This window comes from Bos indicus, chromosome 21, assembly GCF_029378745.1.
Source record: "Bos indicus isolate NIAB-ARS_2022 breed Sahiwal x Tharparkar chromosome 21, NIAB-ARS_B.indTharparkar_mat_pri_1.0, whole genome shotgun sequence".
In the NCBI taxonomy this organism is placed as follows: Eukaryota; Metazoa; Chordata; class Mammalia; order Artiodactyla; family Bovidae; genus Bos; species Bos indicus.
This window is the reverse complement of record NC_091780.1, coordinates 65,897,577-65,916,752: the sequence shown is the minus strand read 5'-3', so window position 1 is coordinate 65,916,752 and position 19,176 is coordinate 65,897,577. Positions and strand designations below refer to the sequence as shown.

Genomic DNA, 19,176 nt, shown 5'->3' with positions numbered 1-19,176 from the left:
TTAGGTATTTATTAATTTATAGTAATATTTATTATTTTTCTCGTAATCAGATATTAACTTTATTCTCTTATTGATTATGTTACAAAAATATTTTTTAAATCTGTGACCATAAGTCAAAAAACAGATCCTTGCATATACATGAGAAATGTCTAAAGCAACATTTTCTAGCAGATTCTTTCACTGTTGGACCTCAGAGCTCCTGACACGTAGCATTCACTATACATGACTCATATGCGCCAGTCATCATCATTGGTCCAGATTTTACCCTTAGTCTTCATTTTTTGTTTAATACAATCATTCACAAATAATGACAAAGTTAATTTGTGTAAATCACAAAGACCTAAGTGGTTTCTGGAAAATTCCTAACAGACTCAATGTTTAATATACCAATTAATCAATATCATGCTTCATACCAACACCACCTTCATTGTCAGGCTACGGTTGGCCTTCCATCATTACATTTCATATTTTTTTTTTTTTTTTGGCTGCATAGCATGTGGGATCATAGTTCCCTGAAAAGGGATTGAACCCACAGACCTTGCAGCGGAAGCATGGAATTTCAACCACGGGACTGCCAGGGAAGTTCCAAGTCCTTATAGTGAATACCATTAGCTACCTCAATAAGAAATATAACTATTACTTACACTGGTTCCTACACATAGATGCAGCCATAAATTTTTTGATCACAGGAATCATGGTTGAAACTTGAACAGCATTGAGAACCCACCCTGAGGAGTGCAAAGCATAGCAGATGATAAAATAATTCAGGCCTTATGTCCATTGATCACTGCTTCCACATTTCATTTCCTTAGTCATTTAAATATATACTAATTGATGTTAATAATTCTGTCTCATGTCCTAAAAAAGAACAACTCTTAACTCACTACTGACACAGAGCATTAACAGGGACTATATATTATCTCTGCCTATGCATGAGATAGTTAGCTAAAGAGGTAATACCCTTGATCCAATTATTTTTTAAAAAATACTCATACTTTCAAATTAAATTAATAGTATTTGTTGTCTCGTCTTCCATAATTGAACAACACTTTACCCTCTTCCTCTTTATTTACTCAAGTAATTGAATAGATTGGTTATTCATTTTTTTTGTAGTAATAATGCCATCAAAATTCACGAACCACTAAGGTCCAAGAACTTTGCCCAGGACTAAATTCTAGGACTAGCATTCCTAGCCTGCCTCAGGATCACATCCACCAGACAACAGACTAGACCTCTTTCTGTACAGGACAACTCAGTGCCAGATACAGGCCATCCATCAGCCCTGATTCATACCCTACTAGCTACCCTTTGCTGGTCCACGATTTGCCCTCTTTTTCCTCATTCATCTGCACACTTGTTGATTTTTAATTTTTAATTGACTAATATTAATTCAACAATTTACAAGAAGCAAGGAACCTCCAGAACAAGAGCCTCAAGTATCCTTAACATGTGTACATACAATAGTTTCCCTCGGCAATTCTCAGCCAAGGTTTGCACCTACTCATTAAGGGCCGTGGGTGACATATGGGTTTCATAGTGGGCCACAGCCAATTCTTAGATTATACTTAACCCATGTTTTTAACAAAACAGCGAGCATTCTTCAACAAGACACCCCCACCAGGATAAGAGCTTGGCCTGCTACTCACATTTGTCTCTTTGCTCCTAATACAGAATTCACTGCCATGGCAGAAGGGCTACATTAGTTCAGTTCATTCTGAGTATAAGCAATGCAGATAAGAAAATCTTGAGACATTTATCCCACGAATACCTGCTTTTCTCATGGCATTTTCTCATTTATGTATTTATTATTTTATAGTGATTTATTTCTTTTTTTCTAAAGTAAACAAACTACTTGAACTCAGACTCAGACTCAAACAAGAACAGACTAACATGTTCCCCTGCCTCTATCGTCGTTCTCCAAACTGTGACCTCCTGACCCATTTACTGCTTAATGAGGACCTCCTTAATGAGGGTCTACGTTATAGTAATCGTAATTCATGCCTCACCACATATTTTCATACCCAGATATGCTTCACCCTTTTCATTTTATACACTGACATATTTGTTTATTCTTCCATTTAATTATTTAAGATAATAAAATCAGAATTCATGCAGCACCAAAGACTGACAATACAACCCTTGAACATTACTGAAGTCTCTCCCTTTCCACAGATGTAAACATAATTTTTTTGTCATGGACCTCAGTAGTTTTTAGGTGTTTTGATCATAAAAAAATATTTCAAAATGCATTCCATTCCCATCATTGGTCCATGGTAGGCCTTTTTTTCATAATGTGAACGCATTGTGCGGGTCTGACTCTTTGTGACCGTATGGACTGTAGCCTGCCAGGCTCCTCTGCCCAAGGGATTCTCCAGGCAAGAATACTGGAGTGGGCTGCCATGCCCTCTTCCAGGGGATCTTTCTTACCCAGGGATCAAACCCACATCTCCTGCGTCTCCTACATAGCAGAGAGACTCTTTACCGCTGAGCCAATGAGGAAGCCCATGAACCCAATATCAGAACTAAACTATTGACTAGTATTATACTTACATCTCCAGTGTGCTCTTCCTCATGATGAAAATAGCTTACACTGCTATCAACTAAGGAATCTCTAGGGAAAACCTAAAACAAAAATTTAGAGAGCTGTAAAAATGGATGACTGGGGCTCAAACTGTTTTCAGAATCATCCAAAGTGATCCAATTAATCATAATCAAATCAGTCATAAATTTTCACTTCTCATCATTTATACAGATCTGTGCTTGTTTTTGTTCCTCTATGTGGTCATGTACTCATTTCTTAAACATACTGGCAGCCTCGAGATCGTGGTCTTTTCAGTCCAGGTGCACCCATTTAGTGGTCTGTAAATATAACGTTAAACGGATGAGGCATTTTCTCCACGTGCATGCATGCTCAGTTATACCCGACTCTTTGCCCCACTGAGAGTAGCCCGCCAGGCACCTCTGTCCATGGGATTTTCCAGGCAAGAACACTGGAGTGGTTGCCATTTCCTACTCCAGGGGATCTTCCCCACCCAGGGATTGAACTCACATCTCCTGTGTCTCCTGTCGCTGGATTCTTTACCGTCTGAGCTAACTGGAGAACCCCCTTTCTCCGTTAAATATTTAGATATTTATTAATTACTGTATTTGTTATCTCTTGAAAAACATGCAACCTGAAACTCAGCACTGATACACAGCAAGACCACTAACTATTATGATATATATTTGACTTTATCAATGATGCTCTAGAAACACTGCTTCCTGATAGGCAGCATTAGCAGAACTTGGGAACATAATAGGAAGGCAGATTAGTGGAACCCACACTAATTGTATTGAGTCAGAAATGCTGACTCTGGGACCAGCAATCTGTCATCTAATAAGCCCTTTGGGTGATTCTGATCAAATGTGAGAACACTGCTGTACATTAACCGAACCAGAGAGGTAATACCCTTGATCTACTGGTTTCTTAACATAATGCTGCACTTCAGAACTATATGAACAAAAATTTCTATCTATCCATCTACCTACTGATTCTTTAATTTATTCCCGTGGACTACTGTAACAAGTTCCCAGGATCCATCTAAACCCCAGAATTAGATTCTTGAAAATTACAGAAATCTAACTAAAGACTTACTCCCATGGATAATAATATCAAATCTCCTTTTGAAATGAACTTCAATGATGCAGAAATGAATTAATCACAAGACACATTCACATCATGGGTTCCTGCTTGACTCTTTCTCATTTAAATTCTACATTCTTTAAAGATGTAAAAACGAACCACCATGGACTCACTATCCCCTCCACATTCAAACCCTGTAAATGACTTACATTTTCCCTCAGGTTGCTTCACTAAATTAATAGCTTAGATCTTTTCGACAAAGGAATGTTTATAAACTGTGGTGCAAACCTAATCTAGAATAATTAGTAGCTGTGAAAGAGAATGTAAAAGCCTCAAACTTTTAGAAAATTATATTGAATTCAATGAGTTCATAAAATTTGCCACACTGCATATCTTCAGCATATATCCATATTTGGTCCTCTCTGACTTTATTTGTTGGTAGCTATTTATTGGAGAAGGCAATGGCACCCCACTCCAGTACTTTTGCCTAGAAAATCCCATGGACGGAGGAGCCTGGTAGGCTGCAGTCCGTGGGGTTGCTAGTTGGACAAGACTGAGAGCGACTTCACTTTCATTTTTCACTTTTCACTTTCATGCATTGGAGAAGTAAATGGCAACCCACTCCAGTGTTCTTGCCTGGAGAATCCCAGGGACGGGAAGCCTGGTTGGCTGCCGTCTGTAGGGTTGCACAGAGTTGGACACGACTGAAGTGACACAGCAGCAGCAGCAGCTATTTATTAGTAATTTTAATTTTTATCTGTCCATTCTTTAATTCATGAATTTCACAAACTATTCATATTTTTAAGTAAAATGAAAAGTGTCATTAGTGTGGGTGCATGCCAAGTGGCTTCATCTGTGTCCAACTCTTTTCAGCTCATTGCAACCCTATGGATCATCCCCTGCCAGACAACTCTGTCCGTGGGATTCTCCTGGCAGGAGTACTGGAGTGCATTGCTGTGCCCTCCTCCAGGTGATCTTCCTGAGCAAAGGATCGACACAGTGTCTCTTATGTCTCCTGTATTGGCAGATGAGTTGGGCATTCCTCTTTATCTATTTACTTCTATTTTATTCTACCATCAGTCCATTAGTAATAATAAATCTTAATCGAGGATGTCAAAAAAAGAACATGATTCTTGATATATTTCTAACATCCATGTACCAGATCATTTCCAAAAGAGAGATTCAACGAATTATCTTTTGTGCTGGGAGTAACAGACACCCAGTATTCATTGTCTCTAATTCATTTGCCACCAGTTGACATCATGGGCCTATGTTTGAGTCTCTTTTCCTTCATTCATTTCTACTTCTGATCAACTAAATTCAATTAATTCATTGATAATGATATAATGAATACATGATTCCACAATCCCAGAAAAAGATATTTGAATATCCTAAACGTACTGTATAGAATCCTATCCTATGTAGACTTCATCTCTTTGATAAACGAACTTCAATTTTTGTTAATCAACATAATATTTCATTATCAATTAATTGATATAACGTTTCAAATGATTTTTGTATTTGGACATAGTCCACTTTCATTATGTTTATTATTTTTTAATATTACTGTGAAATCCTTACACAAATAAACAAAGACAAGAACTTTAACCTTGACTCACCTTTGTCGCCCTCCTGACAGAGGCAACATGATGATCTCAATCAGAGCAGAAGCTGAAATCAGCTTGTAGGATCCATTCTGGATAGTACCAAGCAGAGAAGATGAGAAAAAATGGAGACATTCTCTCCATGTATTCACTTTTTCCACCAAAGAGTCATTTATGTATTTACTGATTAATGGTAATATTTATTTATTTTTCACTTAACATATGAAGCATCAAAGTTGTACCAGATTCAGAGTAGAAACTCTTACTTATTGTCTGCATCATTCTTGGCTAAAGATACAATATACTTGATCCATCTAATATCGGCTTCAATTTATATTAGTATTCTTTTCACGACTATACATTCTAAGAAGGAACAATATTTCAGCCTCTTCATCTTTACTTAAACATTTGTTTATTTATTCTTTTAGAGTAAGATTTGGTAAAAATTCATGAACACAAAGACCAAGAACAATATCTTTGTATTGAAAATATTCCTGATATCTGTCAATAGAATCAGTAGAATCAATAGAGGGATTGGGCTAGATTCCTTGGTGCTGGACCTCAGAGTTTCAGACACATGAGTACTCATCGCATATGTGACTCATACTCCATTAGTCTTCATCATTGGTCCAAGTAAGGAACTCATTCTTCATTCTCATATATATTTGCTGATCAATTCATCAATTCACTAATAATAGTAAAATAAATATCTGTGAATCACAAGTACTCAAGGAAAAGATCCTTAATATCTCTAATATCTATCTCTACAGTCATTTGCCATATGGAATATACTCATTTCATTGATCATCTTCATTGATAGCAACACCAATTAAGCAACATAACATTTCATGTCACTTCCATATTCATCTATAAACCATGGCTACTCTTCTTTGAATACATATAATGCTATTTTTATTATCACAATGAATAAACAAACACCCAAACCAAGAGAAGATTTTGACAACTACTTACATGACCCACATGTATTTATACACAGGAAAACCAGCAGAGGCCCTGATCACAGTCGAATGCTTAATAAATTCAGGTGCATCCATTCTGAGGAATACAAATCAGAGCAGATGATAACAAAATTGAAGGACACTACACTAATTTTAATTTTTACATAGTTGCTTTGGAATATAGTACATTGGGATCATATTTATTAATTTATTCTTAACAAACAAAACAAGGTCAAGCTTGACACAGACCAAGAATAAGAACAATTACTGTTATTTACTGTCTGCATCATTCTTAGCCACAGAGGTCAAGGACCTGAACTTAATGAACTTCAGTATTATCAATCAATATTAAGAGTTTTTATTGACTCACCACATATATTAAGAGTGAATATACTTCAACATCTTCAATGTAATTTATTTACACTTGTACATTGATTTTTTTATTTGGGCAATTTTTCATAGTAAGATAAAAAATTGATAAACTCAAGCCAAGAAAATTATTCTTTTGTTTTCCTAATATTTGTCTGTAATAGTATGCCAAATAGAAGCAACAGATTATATTTCGTTTTTATTGGACCTCGGGCTTCCCTTGTGGCTCAGCTGGTAAAGAATCTGCCTGCAATACTGAAGACCTGGTTTCAATCCCTGGGTTGGGAAGATCCCGTAGAGAAGGGAAAGGCTACCCACACCAGTATTCTGGCCTGGAGAATACCATGGACTGTACATTTCACGGGGTTGCAAAGAGTTGGACACAACTGAGTGACTTTCAATTTCACGTTTTTTGGACCTCAGAGTTTCAGGCACATAGTATTCACCATCCGTGACTCATACGCCATCAGTCATCATCACTGGTCCATGAATGGGCCTCTATTTCCTCATTCTTATCGGCATAAGTCTGTTGATTGATTCATTAATTGACCAATATTAATTATGTTTCACACTTTTATAATACAGTGAATACATGAGAAAAAAGTTCTCAAAGACATAAATTTTAATTACTGTGTTACTCACATCAGTCTGTAGAGCCCAAGACCACGGAAGATCCTTAAACCCACTGCTGTGTGTCCATTCTGAGGAGTACAGAGCAGAGAAGACAAAAAAAACTGAGACTTTCTCTGAATTGGTCTTTGTTTTCTTCATTTTGTTTCCTCAGTTATGAGAGTATTATTTTTCATAATTTATACTTATATATAAGCTTACATATAAAGATAATAATATGATCCTCAGAAACACGATTCTAACATCTTTCCATAAGATCGCTTCGAATAGAGGCAGCAGGCTTTGACTGGACCTCAGAGTTTCAGACACAAAGTGGTCATCGTCCATGACTCATACTCCACCAACGGTCATCACTGGTCCAGATCTGAGCCCGCTTCTTCATTCTCATTGACATTTTTCATGATTGGTGCTTTGAAGTATATTTTAAAGAAACCCATTAAATACAAGAACTTGAACTTTTACTCACGTTCTTCTCTAGGCTCTCAATACACAAAGGAAATCATGGAAAACGCATGCATCCGCTTGAGTGCACTGATTCTGGGGGGCACAAGGAAAAACAAATAATGAAAAATCGAAATCTTTCTTTTCTCCCTCAGCCTTTGTTTTCATCATTTTTTCATTGACTCAGGTAACTATTAATCCTCTAAACATATGTACATATGATCTAGATATACATTTATCATATTACAAAGTTGACATTCTCTACTTGAGGCAGACCCAGGCTTATCAAAGTGGGTCCTACTTATCAACGTCACCCTCGGCATGATCCTTAGAAAGGGGGTAACATCACTGGCCCGTTTACTTCTCAACACGCATCAGTTTTCTCAGTTTATATTATTTCTCGCCTCACCACGTACATTCATGGGTGGACAAGGCATCAGTATCACCATTATTTTTTTGCGTGTCATTTATTAGTTCTGTCACTGATTCATTTATGTTAATAATACAGAAATCCATGAATTCAAAATTATAAGAATATAATTATATATTCCTAACATCAGTCCATAGGCTCACTGATGAGAAAGGAAACAGATTAGATTTTGTGTGTTGGACTGCAGACCTCCAGACATGTGGCGTGTGAGGGACTCCTGTGCCACTCTGACCTGAAGTCAGGCTTCTTTCTCTCATTCTCCTCTGCGTTTCTGTACACACTAATTCATCAATATACTAATTGAAATGAACTAAATATACATGAATCCCAGAAACACAAGGACAAGAGCCTTCAGTATCATTCTTTAGCATCACTGCCTAACTGAATATAGCTCTTCCGTTAGCCACTACTGTAAAAACAGATTAAACGTCATCCTGTTTCATACATTTCCAATTTAATTGCTGGACCGTAGTTGGTCTCTTTTCTTATACTTAATACATTTTAAATTATTACAGGGAAACCCTCAACACATCACCCAAGCCAAGCACAAGCTTTGATTAGTACTCACAGTGGGCTTAAGGCTGCTACAGTGAGGCCACCATGAACTTCCGGGTTCTCTTTCTGAGAAGGACAAAGCAGAACATATAACAACATCAAGACACTAAATCACTATTGCATGCACTCTGCCTTACGTTTAGTCTATCAATTACTAATACACTAATCTGAAATGATACTTACAAATTTCCTTTTTGAAAAATGAGTAATACTGAACTGACTATGGACCCAGAATAAGAACATTTCTATTGACATGAGCCAAAGAAGGAAAGGCACTCAAACCACTTATTTTTTCTTAATGGAATTCAGTATTCTCAATGTATTTTAGTAGTTTTTATTGCCTTACCACATATCTTCATGCTATTAATCTTCACTTTTTAATATTTATATATTGATTCTTAATTAATTGATCCACTTATAAGAAGAATCAAAATCCATGAAAATAATCTAAGAAAACAGTCCATTTAGATTCCTAAAATCAGCCTATAGGATCATTTCAAAAAGAGGCAATAGATTCTATGTCCTTTAGTAGACCTCAGATTCCAGAATGAAGTTGTCATCGTCCATGACTCATACTCCACCAACGGTCATCATCGATCCACTTTTCAGCCTCTTTTGTTCACTCTCCTGTACGTGAATTCCTTATTCATAAATAATAGTTTCTAAAACCCTACAATTCATACAAAACCAAAGAATAAGAAACTTGAGTATTCTACATCTGTCCTTAGAATCATTTATCACATGATCTGTTTCATTAATGATTCTTACTCTACCCTAAATTTTAATTTTAAAAAACGCTTGGGAATAATCTCATATTTATTGTTGGCCAATAAATATACTTTTTAAGAACCTATCAAAAGAAGACATGAACTTTACTACTCACGTGGGCCTCTATACACCGAAGGCATGGAGGCAACCAGAGAGCGCGTCCGTGGAAGAGCTTTCCAGCCAGCCCCACTGGTCCGTTCTGAGAGACACGAAGCAGAGTAGATGAGTCAATAAAAACGAGACCTCGTCTGAACCGATTTTTCCTTCCATATTTTATTTATTTAAACCACTTTGGTAGTCATTAATTTTTCATACTTTAATTTTTTCTTAACAAAAGGAATAACCTCAAATTTAAGACTGACATAGAAAATAAAACTGACTCTAACGATCAGAAAATAAAAACTGACTCTTTGTGATCCTTGATCAATTGATACCTAAGAGGCATCAGTGTTTTCAATTTCTATTAAAAATAATTCTTGCCTCACCACATATCTTCACAGTTAGACAACGCCTCACTCTCTTTTTATTTATCTATTCCTTTATTACTTAATGGTCCTTCATCTATTTATTTATACTTCTTTAATAGTTACATTATTGATCCATTAACAATAATAAATTTAATCAAAGAACCCAAGGTAAGACTACGATCTCTGTATACTTCTAGTATCTGTCTCTACAAGATCATTTCCAACAAAGGGATTTGATTAATTATGTTTTCTGTTAGACCTCAAAGTTCCAGACACACATATTATTCACCATCTACAATTCATGTGGCATCAATTATCTTCATTGCTTCATGTTGACTCTCTTTTTCTTCATTCATTTCTACATTTGTATAAAATCAATCATTAATTCATTAGGAATAATAAAATGAAAAAAAAGTCACACCATCCAAGAATAAGATCCCTAAATATCTCCAATATCTGTCTATAGAATTATTTCACACATGAACTGATGATCTTTCATTAACCAATGTCAATGGGGCACAATACTAATTAAAAAATATGTTTCACAGCATATTTATCAATGGCCATAACTTCTTTAATACTTCAAATAATTCAAGGAATACATTTAAACACATGACCCAATCTAAGGTGACAAACTTGACCATCATTCAACTTTTTCTCCTTTTAATCCAGAGGCAATAGGACAATCTTGGTCACAGCAAAAGCTGAAATCAGCTGGAGCATCATTTCTGCATAGTGCCAAGCAGATGCCAGTGACAAAAATTTGAGATATTCCATCCATTGAGCCCTACTTTCCACAGTTCATATACATAGTCATTTAGGTATTTATTAATTTATGGTAATATTTAATTGTGTTTCCCTTAACAAAACAAACATCAAACTTGCAACAGACTCAGATCAATAATGGGCTGCTGCCGCTGCTGCTGCTAAGTCGCTTCAGTTGTGTCCGACTCTGTGTGACCCCACAGACGGCAGCCAACCAGGCTCCTCCGTCCCTGGGATTCTCCAGGCAAGAACACTGGAGTGGGTTGCCATTTCCTTCTCTAATGCACGAAAGTGGAAAGTGAAAGTGAAGTCGCTCAGTCATGTCCGACTCTTCGCGACCCAGTGGACTGCAGCCTACCAGGCTCCTCTGCCCATGGGATTTTCCAGGCAAGAGTACTGGAGTGGGGTGCCATTGCCTTCTCCTAATAATGGGCTACTACTTATCAATGGATAACTGATGAATCAAGTATATTATGCATTTTTGAGTAAGGATGATATAGACGTTAATAATGGGCTACTACTTATCAATGTCTATATCATCCTTACTCAAATATGCATAATATACTTGATTCATCAGTTATCCATTTTAATTCATATTAATGTCATTTCTCTTTACTACACATTTAAGTAGAGAACAATACTTACCCATTTTTAGTCATTCAATCATTTTTACTCATTTATATACTTTTTGATTCTGTCAGTAATATTGTTATAATAATTTTTTTAAAACTTCATGAACCACGAAGAATAAAACAAGGTCCCTACATATTCCTGACATCTGTCTATAGGGATACTCCCAACTAAGGAAATGAACTATATTTCTTGTGTTGGACCTCAGAGTTTCAGACACACAGTATTCATTGTATACAACTCATATGCCATCATCATCATCATTGGTCCAACCTTCAGACCCTTTTTCTTCATTCTGATCTACCTTTGTTTACTGATCACTTTATTAATTCATTAATAATAATAAAATAAGTATCTATGAATCAAAAAACTGAAGGACAACTCCTTCAATATGACTAACTTGTACCTATAGAATATTTTGGCTCATGGAATATATTTATTTCAATAATCATCTTCATTGCAGCAAATATTGACTAATCAACTTTATTCTCATCTGTGTAAGTTCATTAATTAACGCATTATTACTAATGCTAGTTATATTTCAAACTTTTCATAATACAGTGAACACAGTGAAAAAAGCTTGCAAAGACACAAATTTGCTTACTGCATTACTCACCTTAGTCTGCAGAGCACATGACCATGGGAGATGCTGAAATCTGCTAATAGGCATCCATTCTGAGGAGTAAAAAGCAGAGGAGGTGATAGGAAAAAATGAGACTTTCTGTATATTGGTTCTTATTTTCTTCATTTCATTTACTCAGTCACAAAGGTACTTACATTTTCCATGGTTTACATATCTATGAGCATAAATAGAAATATAATGATATGATCCTTAGACAAAGAGCTAATACCTTGGGTCCATATATTTCTTTATGTGCAGCAGTTTCTCTAATTTAGATTAGTAGTATTTCTGGCCCCACAAAATACACTATGGTTGATAAGGCTTCATTCTTGTTCTTAGTTATATTTTGTTTATTGGTTCTATCATTGATCAATTTATATTAATAATACAGAAATTCATGAATCCAAAATTAGAATAATATTGTTGTTTGCTCCTAACATTGATCCATAGAATCATTTGCAACAGAGGAGACAGATTTTGTTTTATTTTGAGCCTCTGACTTCCAGTCACTAAGCATTTACAGTATATAATTCACACGCCATCAGACATCATCATTATCCAGGTTTGAACCTTTTTTTCTCCCTCCCGTCTACTTCTGTTTAGTGATTAGTTCATTAATTTACTAATCATAATTAAATAAATATCTGAGTCACAAAAGCTCAGCCTTCAGCAGCTGCCTTACTTTTCTTTACAATCAGTGCTTAATTGAGTACAGTTCTTTCATTAATCACCCTCATTATTCTAAAGATAGATTAATCAACCCAGTGTTTCATACATTTCCAATTTAATCACTGGACCATGGTCAGTATTTTTTTATCCTGAATATATTTTTAAATATTTCAAAGAATAAACTAAACAAACCACCCAAAGTAAAATAAGAACACTATTATGTTGGTTTCCACATACAGGCAAATTTAGAGACTGTTGACCAAGGCATATGCTTAAATCAGTCGGAATGTGTCCATTCCAAAACACAGAAAGCAGAGTAGACACATGATTGAAATGCTTTCTCTTTTAATCTTTGGATCTACATTTCATGATTCAGTGATTATGCTATATATTACCAGGGTTAATATGTAACTCTTTCCTAAGAAAGCAAACCACAATGAACATTCTACTAATGCAGAATAAATACTGGCCATTATTTATATTATCTATAACATCTAGTAGAGGAAACGTGCTTGAACCATTTATTTTTTAACTAACTTACTGTTTATTTATTAATATTATCTCTAGCTTTACATGCTCAGTTGCTCAGTTGTGTCCGATTCTTTGCGACCCCATGAACTTTCGCCCACCAGGCTTCTCTGTCCATGGAATTTTCCAGGCAAGAATACTGGATCGGATTGCCATTTCCTGAGTGGGTTGTCATTTACTACTCCAGGGGATCTTCCCGAGCCAGGGATCAAACTCGCATCTCTTGTGTCTCCTCCATTGGCAGGCAGATTCTGTTTCACTACACCACCCAGGCAGGCCCTCTACCTCTAGCCTTACATTTATAATAAAGCAGTTGTTATAAAATACATATCTATGAGGCAAAAAACTGGAAAACAAAACCTTCAAGTATCTCTAACATCTTTCCATAGAATCATTTGGTTTTTTTCTGAATTTACCTTTTGCTGATTATCTACACTGTTGTAAATATTGATAAATCAATTTAATGGTTCATGTCAATTCCAAATGTATTAGGGGGCCATGGTTGGCCTTTTTAAATTATACCATTATTTTTTAATATTATAGTTAACATCCTAAACAAATCACCACAAGAAACAAGACAATAACTTTGACTCTTACCTAGAGCTCCTGACCAGGAAAGATCCTTAAATTAGCCTGGCACACCCACTCCAAGTACAAAGCAGAGAAAATGAAAAGAACAAAGGTATCATGTTCATTAATCCATGCATTTTACCTTTCATTACATCAGTAGTTTAGGTATTTTTTTATTAGGGTTAATATTTACTGATGTTTCCCTCAAGAAAGTGAACATCAAGCTTAACACTGAGCCAGAATAGGAAGAGTAATTATTACTTGTACTTTCTATAGCATCATTAGCCAAAGACATAACATAAAACCATGTCTTTCTGAGCTGAATCAGTTTTTTTAACATTTATTTACAGATTCTCTTACTTCCTGAGACATTACCAGAGTTGGACAATGCTTCACACTCTTCATTTATTTGTATACAGTTGACCCTTGAACAACACAAGTTTAAACTGTCTGGGTCCATTTATACACAAATTTTTTTCAATAAATACAGGGATCTTGAAATTGACTAAGTGTGGGGAAACTTTGTGTTTGATTAGAGACCACAATGTGTGATACGAAAAGAATCAGGGTTTGATCCTATCTAAACTGTTTCGGATCCCTGTCCTTGAGTGAGTCATTTCACAGTTCCTTTGATTTTCAACCACAGATAGTCTTATGTGGCAAAACTACGTCTTTATAGAGGGAGGCTTAAATCAACTGTGATTCAAATTAAAATTGATAATACATTGTACATTAGTTAATTGAGTAATTAACTGTGAAAATAAATAAAATGGTCTTCCTTTTTCCTCCTTAATTGACCACAGATGTACTGAATTGGCCTACGTAAGACCTTCATTCATTTAATTTGTACTTGTAGCCATTTATCCCTTCCAATAATAGAGTTAACACCCATGACAAACCACCAAACCAGAAGCAATTACTTTGACTGTTACTTACAAAAGTTTCTACAGTCCTTAATTGAATCATTGAGCATCCGTTCTGTAGGGTACAAAGCAAATATTAAAATAGACAGATAAGACAGGCAGGTAGACAAATAAGGCGACCTAGATTCAGATTTTTTTAGTTGAATTCAAGTCAACTAAACAAGTGATGAGGAATAAACGCTAGTACTTATTGTTTATTAAAACTCTGAATGACATAATGATTGATTGAACCAAGTATTAAATTTAATGAATATAATGAACACCTCCGAAACCAACATCAGACAGAAGAATAAGAACTACGACTTTTACAAACGTCTGTTTGTGTGTCCTCTATCCAGTCAGTGAGAGCTATAGCTGTTCAGTCGCTAAATCGTGTCGCAACCCCATGGACTGGAGCCCACCAGGCTCCTCTGTCCATGGAATTCTCCAGACAAGAATCCTGGAGTGGGGTGCCATTTCCTTTTCCAGGGGATCTTCCCGATGCAGGGACTGAACCCAGGTCTCCTGCATTGCAGGCAGATTCTTTACAGTCTAACCAACAGGGGAAGCCCATGAGCTGTAACACCTTTCCAAATGAAACTTGTGTGGAAAGAACTCAGGCAACCTCAGTCTTAGATTCGAGCACGTTCTCAGCGATTGTCCATGCCTCTTCCACCTTCATATATGTATGTATGTATATAACCACACGTGCAGCCATTTTATCTTACATTTTTTAAAGAAACTACACCAACAACCAGGAAGAGAAATACTCTCTAAATATAATGACCATTCCAAAACTTAAGAGCCTAGCTCTAGTTCCTTTATCTAGATAGCAATTGTTAGAAGTGGATTAATGACTCTCCTTGTTTCATAATAAATGGCCCTCATTGGACCATGTATTACTTTCAAGTAACTGATTAAAATATTAACTTATTACTTGATACATTTATAATAGTAACATTAATATTTGTGACACAAAAGAATCAGGACAGTATTAATGCCTGTCCATATGCTCATCAGGCACAGGAAAAAGATTAGATAATTTTTTTTAATTAAAAAGTAGCAAAGATCATTGGATTAATCATAATTGGTCATGTGACTTATTCTTAATATAGATCCATGTATAAAGCCTTCTCTCTATTAGGTAGGTAGTTAATCAATAATTAAGTAAAAGCTTTACCCTTCTCTTAATAAAAACAAAAACCAACAAACCAGGCCAGAAAAATAGCATGAGCTCTTCCATCCACTTACGGAAATGTTCTTTACCCAAAATGGTAAGCTTTGGTCAGTTTATTTTACTGGAACCCAGTGCTTCAGAAATGTATTAATAATGATTTTTATATTACATATATTATATTACACTGTCATATTTGAACCAGGAATAAACCATTTTGTCCTTATTCACTTATACTTTCTGGATTTATTCATGCATTGATTTACTAAAAATACAATATTAAGAAGCCCAAACACAAGAACAAACTCTTAAATATTTTTAAACCCTTGAGCAAGCTCATTTCCTATAGAGATAACAAAGAGGAATGAATCTTTTTACAATGGACCTCAGAGTTATAGGGTTTAATCAAAGTCCTTGACTTCAGACACCCCAGGGTACTCATCATCGATCCAGGCTAAATAATCTTTTACTTCCTTTATTTATTGATCCATTCACTGATCCACCAACAGAAAAAACATCAATGTCCATGAACAGAAAAAAAGCCAAGAACAAGATCCTTATATATGACCAAGATCTGTATGCAGGCTCTTTTCCCATACACTGGATCTTTCTCAACAGATGAAGCCTCTTTTCTAGTGGCCTCATTGAGCTATGTATGGATCAGTGAACACCCCTGCTTCATATGCATCTTACTCCAGCTCTCTTCCACCTTCCTAATCTAAATAATTCGATAAACTCTAATGAAAAATTCACTCCAAAATCTTATGACAAGATCTTTTGACTATTACTATTATATTTGAGTCATTAGGATCCTTACCCACAAAGGTAACAGCCAAGATCTTCCTCAGAGAAGATTGATTGAAGCAGCCACAGTCTTCATTCTGTGGGGTCAAATGCCAATGTTCAAAAGAAGGAACAGTCCAGATGTAGACTGATTGAAAGGATACTAGCTGTGTGATACTAGGTTAATTATGAAGTCGACTCAAGTCTCATTTCTATTTTTGAGCCATGAAGAGCACTTATCCTTATTACTTGGTTTAACTAATACTTTCAAATACTCCAATGAGGACAGTCGAGTTCATCACTCAAAAAGAAAAACTGTTACTACTGCTCATACCTGTCTATAGACCCCTACCCACATAAGTAAAAGCCTAGAAAATCCTTTCAATGGACTCAATTCGCAGAGAAATGGGTGAATTTAAAATTTATCATCCATGGCATATTCTTACCAAAGTCTATGCTTGACCCTGCTGCTGCTGCTGCTGCTGCTGCTAAGTCACTTCAGTCGTGTCCGACTCTGTGCAACCCCATAGATGGCAGCCCACCAGGCTCCCCCGTCCATGGGATTTTCCAGGCAGGAGTACTGGAGTGGGGTGCCACCGCCTTCTCTGATGTTTGACCCTACTCACATTAATTCAACTGTTCACTGTTGTATTTATTCAGGTATGGAATTATTCATGGAATATGTGATCATATGTTCAAATATACAAACACACAAAGAAAATGACAGAAATCCAGAATAGAAAGAACCCAAAATAGAAATGATCTTCATGTACCTGTCTACATGTTCATATCTAAACTAGGAAGAGAGAATTAGTGGTATACATACAGATGAGTCATTATTCTTCTTTCTTACTGAGCCACATTTGCCTCCTTTTAAACTATTGCCTGTGATTAAAACTTCATCCATTTATATGTAAGAACACATCAATATCTAGGAAATAACTAACATTAGATAAGAAACGTGAATAATATTTATTATCTCCATATGTCTATTTCAATACCCACAGAGATTTAAAAACTACGTGGTTTTCTTGTTTTTAATAAAACTCAGTGAAAAGACTTGGATTAACAATAACCATTTTCATAAGGCACATTCTGAAGATGAGCTATGTTCATCCTTTTCTCAATTAAATAATTTCTCAATTAAATAATTACTCAATCAGCATTTATTTACATAATTTTCCCCTTCTCTAAACAAAAACAACCAACTAGGAAACCACCTACATCAAGCAATACTACTGAATCTTATATACATCTGCATACATACTTCTTTGAAAAAAGAGTCATATTTTATGAACATATTTCACTAAAATTCAGTGCTGTGTGCTTAGGCACTCAGTCGTGTCTGACTCTCTGTGACCCCATGGACGGCAGCCCACCAGGCTCCTCTGCCCCTGGGATTCTCTAGGCAAGAATACTGGAGTGGGTTGCCATGTCCCTCTCCATTCAGTGTGATAGTAATGTATAATAATAATCCATGTTTGTTACATACTCACAGAACTGGTCCATGCCCAGCTTTCTTTATATTTACCCATCTTTACATTTCTTCATTTACTCATGCATTGATTTACTTGTAAAAATTAATCTATCTCCAGAAGATGTCTGTGATCCAGGTATCTGAATATTCTGAACTTCTGCTGTATACTCATTTCCATAAAGGGGAAAAAAAAAAAGAAGGCCACTTGTAAATGATGGACCTCAGAGTTAGATATCACTTTAACCAAAATGTTTGATTCAGACACCCTCCAATCTCATCACTGGTCCAGGCTTAGCACTCTTTTCCTTTGTTAATTTATACCTCCATTATCCCATGAGTCACAAACTCCCGGAACAGGATCCTTGACGTAAGTCTGATAATTGCCTCTAGGCTGATTTCCGACAGAGTTTGCAGACTAGATTTAAGTGTAACCTTGCATCATATCAGGACCATCACAAAAAATGAGCCATAACTGGATCATACACATTTAATTCAATCAATTTTAAACATGATGTAATGACCATCCAAAAACCACAATGGTACCCTACATCTAGAACACACACAGTAAGTTGCCCCATCTAAGAGCTTCCTCTAAACAATTAATAAGCTGGGTCTCTAATAATACTGAAATATTAAACCAACTGTGGTGCAGAAATAATATGGAATAGATAACAGTTTTGAAAATGTTAATTGAATGCCTTCCATTTCTTTTTAAGATGAATCTCAGAGGTACTGAAACGTGTTAATTCTGCTCCTCCTTGGCCCTTAACACTTCCTCACTACTGGCCATACTTGCTGTTCTTAGATTTGGTTTTATGCATACAGCCTTTTATCCTGTTGAACTACTTCAGTGATCACACTTGAGTAAACCATACAAACCAAGAAAAGAAACTTTTGTTACTTACACTGCTCCTTACTCACAGAAGTAATAGCCAACATCCTCATCATTGGACAATAACTGAATTCAATGTGGAGTGTTCAAATCAGACAGAAAAAACAGATTTTTTTAAAGAATGAAAAGCGTAAACTTGGATTTTTAAAATAGAAGTTAGTTCTACATTACTAGATTAATCAGAAACATTGGTTTCTGTCACATTTTCATCAGTCAATCCTACAGAGGTATCCTTTTCATCTACTGACTTACTTTTTAGTGTGACATAAACTGGTGAAGACTTTTAAAATGTTTTTATGAAGACTTTTTAATCCATCAC

General features: G+C 35.8%; 8 non-coding genes and 2 pseudogenes across 8 annotated transcripts; all 10 read right to left on the bottom strand.

The window, feature by feature from the left end:
- Positions 1 to 183: 183 nt before the first annotated feature.
- LOC139178451 (small nucleolar RNA SNORD113/SNORD114 family) lies at positions 184 to 257 on the bottom strand. Its single transcript, XR_011562845.1, has one exon. It is a non-coding gene; the product is annotated as a small nucleolar RNA SNORD113/SNORD114 family (small nucleolar RNA).
- A 5,523-nt stretch (positions 258 to 5,780) lies between these two features.
- LOC139178453 (small nucleolar RNA SNORD113/SNORD114 family) lies at positions 5,781 to 5,858 on the bottom strand (annotated as a pseudogene).
- A 1,108-nt stretch (positions 5,859 to 6,966) lies between these two features.
- On the bottom strand, positions 6,967 to 7,041 carry LOC139178446 (small nucleolar RNA SNORD113/SNORD114 family). The gene has a single exon (XR_011562840.1). It is a non-coding gene; the product is annotated as a small nucleolar RNA SNORD113/SNORD114 family (small nucleolar RNA).
- Positions 7,042 to 7,470: 429 nt separating this feature from the next.
- LOC139178447 (small nucleolar RNA SNORD113/SNORD114 family) lies at positions 7,471 to 7,545 on the bottom strand. Its single transcript, XR_011562841.1, has one exon. It is a non-coding gene; the product is annotated as a small nucleolar RNA SNORD113/SNORD114 family (small nucleolar RNA).
- Positions 7,546 to 9,138: 1,593 nt separating this feature from the next.
- Positions 9,139 to 9,211, bottom strand: LOC139178457 (small nucleolar RNA SNORD113/SNORD114 family). Its single transcript, XR_011562850.1, has one exon. It is a non-coding gene; the product is annotated as a small nucleolar RNA SNORD113/SNORD114 family (small nucleolar RNA).
- An 887-nt stretch (positions 9,212 to 10,098) lies between these two features.
- On the bottom strand, positions 10,099 to 10,175 carry LOC139178471 (small nucleolar RNA SNORD113/SNORD114 family; annotated as a pseudogene).
- A 1,262-nt stretch (positions 10,176 to 11,437) lies between these two features.
- LOC139178449 (small nucleolar RNA SNORD113/SNORD114 family) lies at positions 11,438 to 11,511 on the bottom strand. The gene has a single exon (XR_011562843.1). It is a non-coding gene; the product is annotated as a small nucleolar RNA SNORD113/SNORD114 family (small nucleolar RNA).
- Positions 11,512 to 12,349: 838 nt separating this feature from the next.
- Positions 12,350 to 12,423, bottom strand: LOC139178476 (small nucleolar RNA SNORD113/SNORD114 family). Its single transcript, XR_011562867.1, has one exon. It is a non-coding gene; the product is annotated as a small nucleolar RNA SNORD113/SNORD114 family (small nucleolar RNA).
- Positions 12,424 to 16,084: 3,661 nt separating this feature from the next.
- Positions 16,085 to 16,157, bottom strand: LOC139178463 (small nucleolar RNA SNORD113/SNORD114 family). Its single transcript, XR_011562855.1, has one exon. It is a non-coding gene; the product is annotated as a small nucleolar RNA SNORD113/SNORD114 family (small nucleolar RNA).
- Positions 16,158 to 18,179: 2,022 nt separating this feature from the next.
- Positions 18,180 to 18,253, bottom strand: LOC139178462 (small nucleolar RNA SNORD113/SNORD114 family). Its single transcript, XR_011562854.1, has one exon. It is a non-coding gene; the product is annotated as a small nucleolar RNA SNORD113/SNORD114 family (small nucleolar RNA).
- Positions 18,254 to 19,176: the final 923 nt, after the last annotated feature.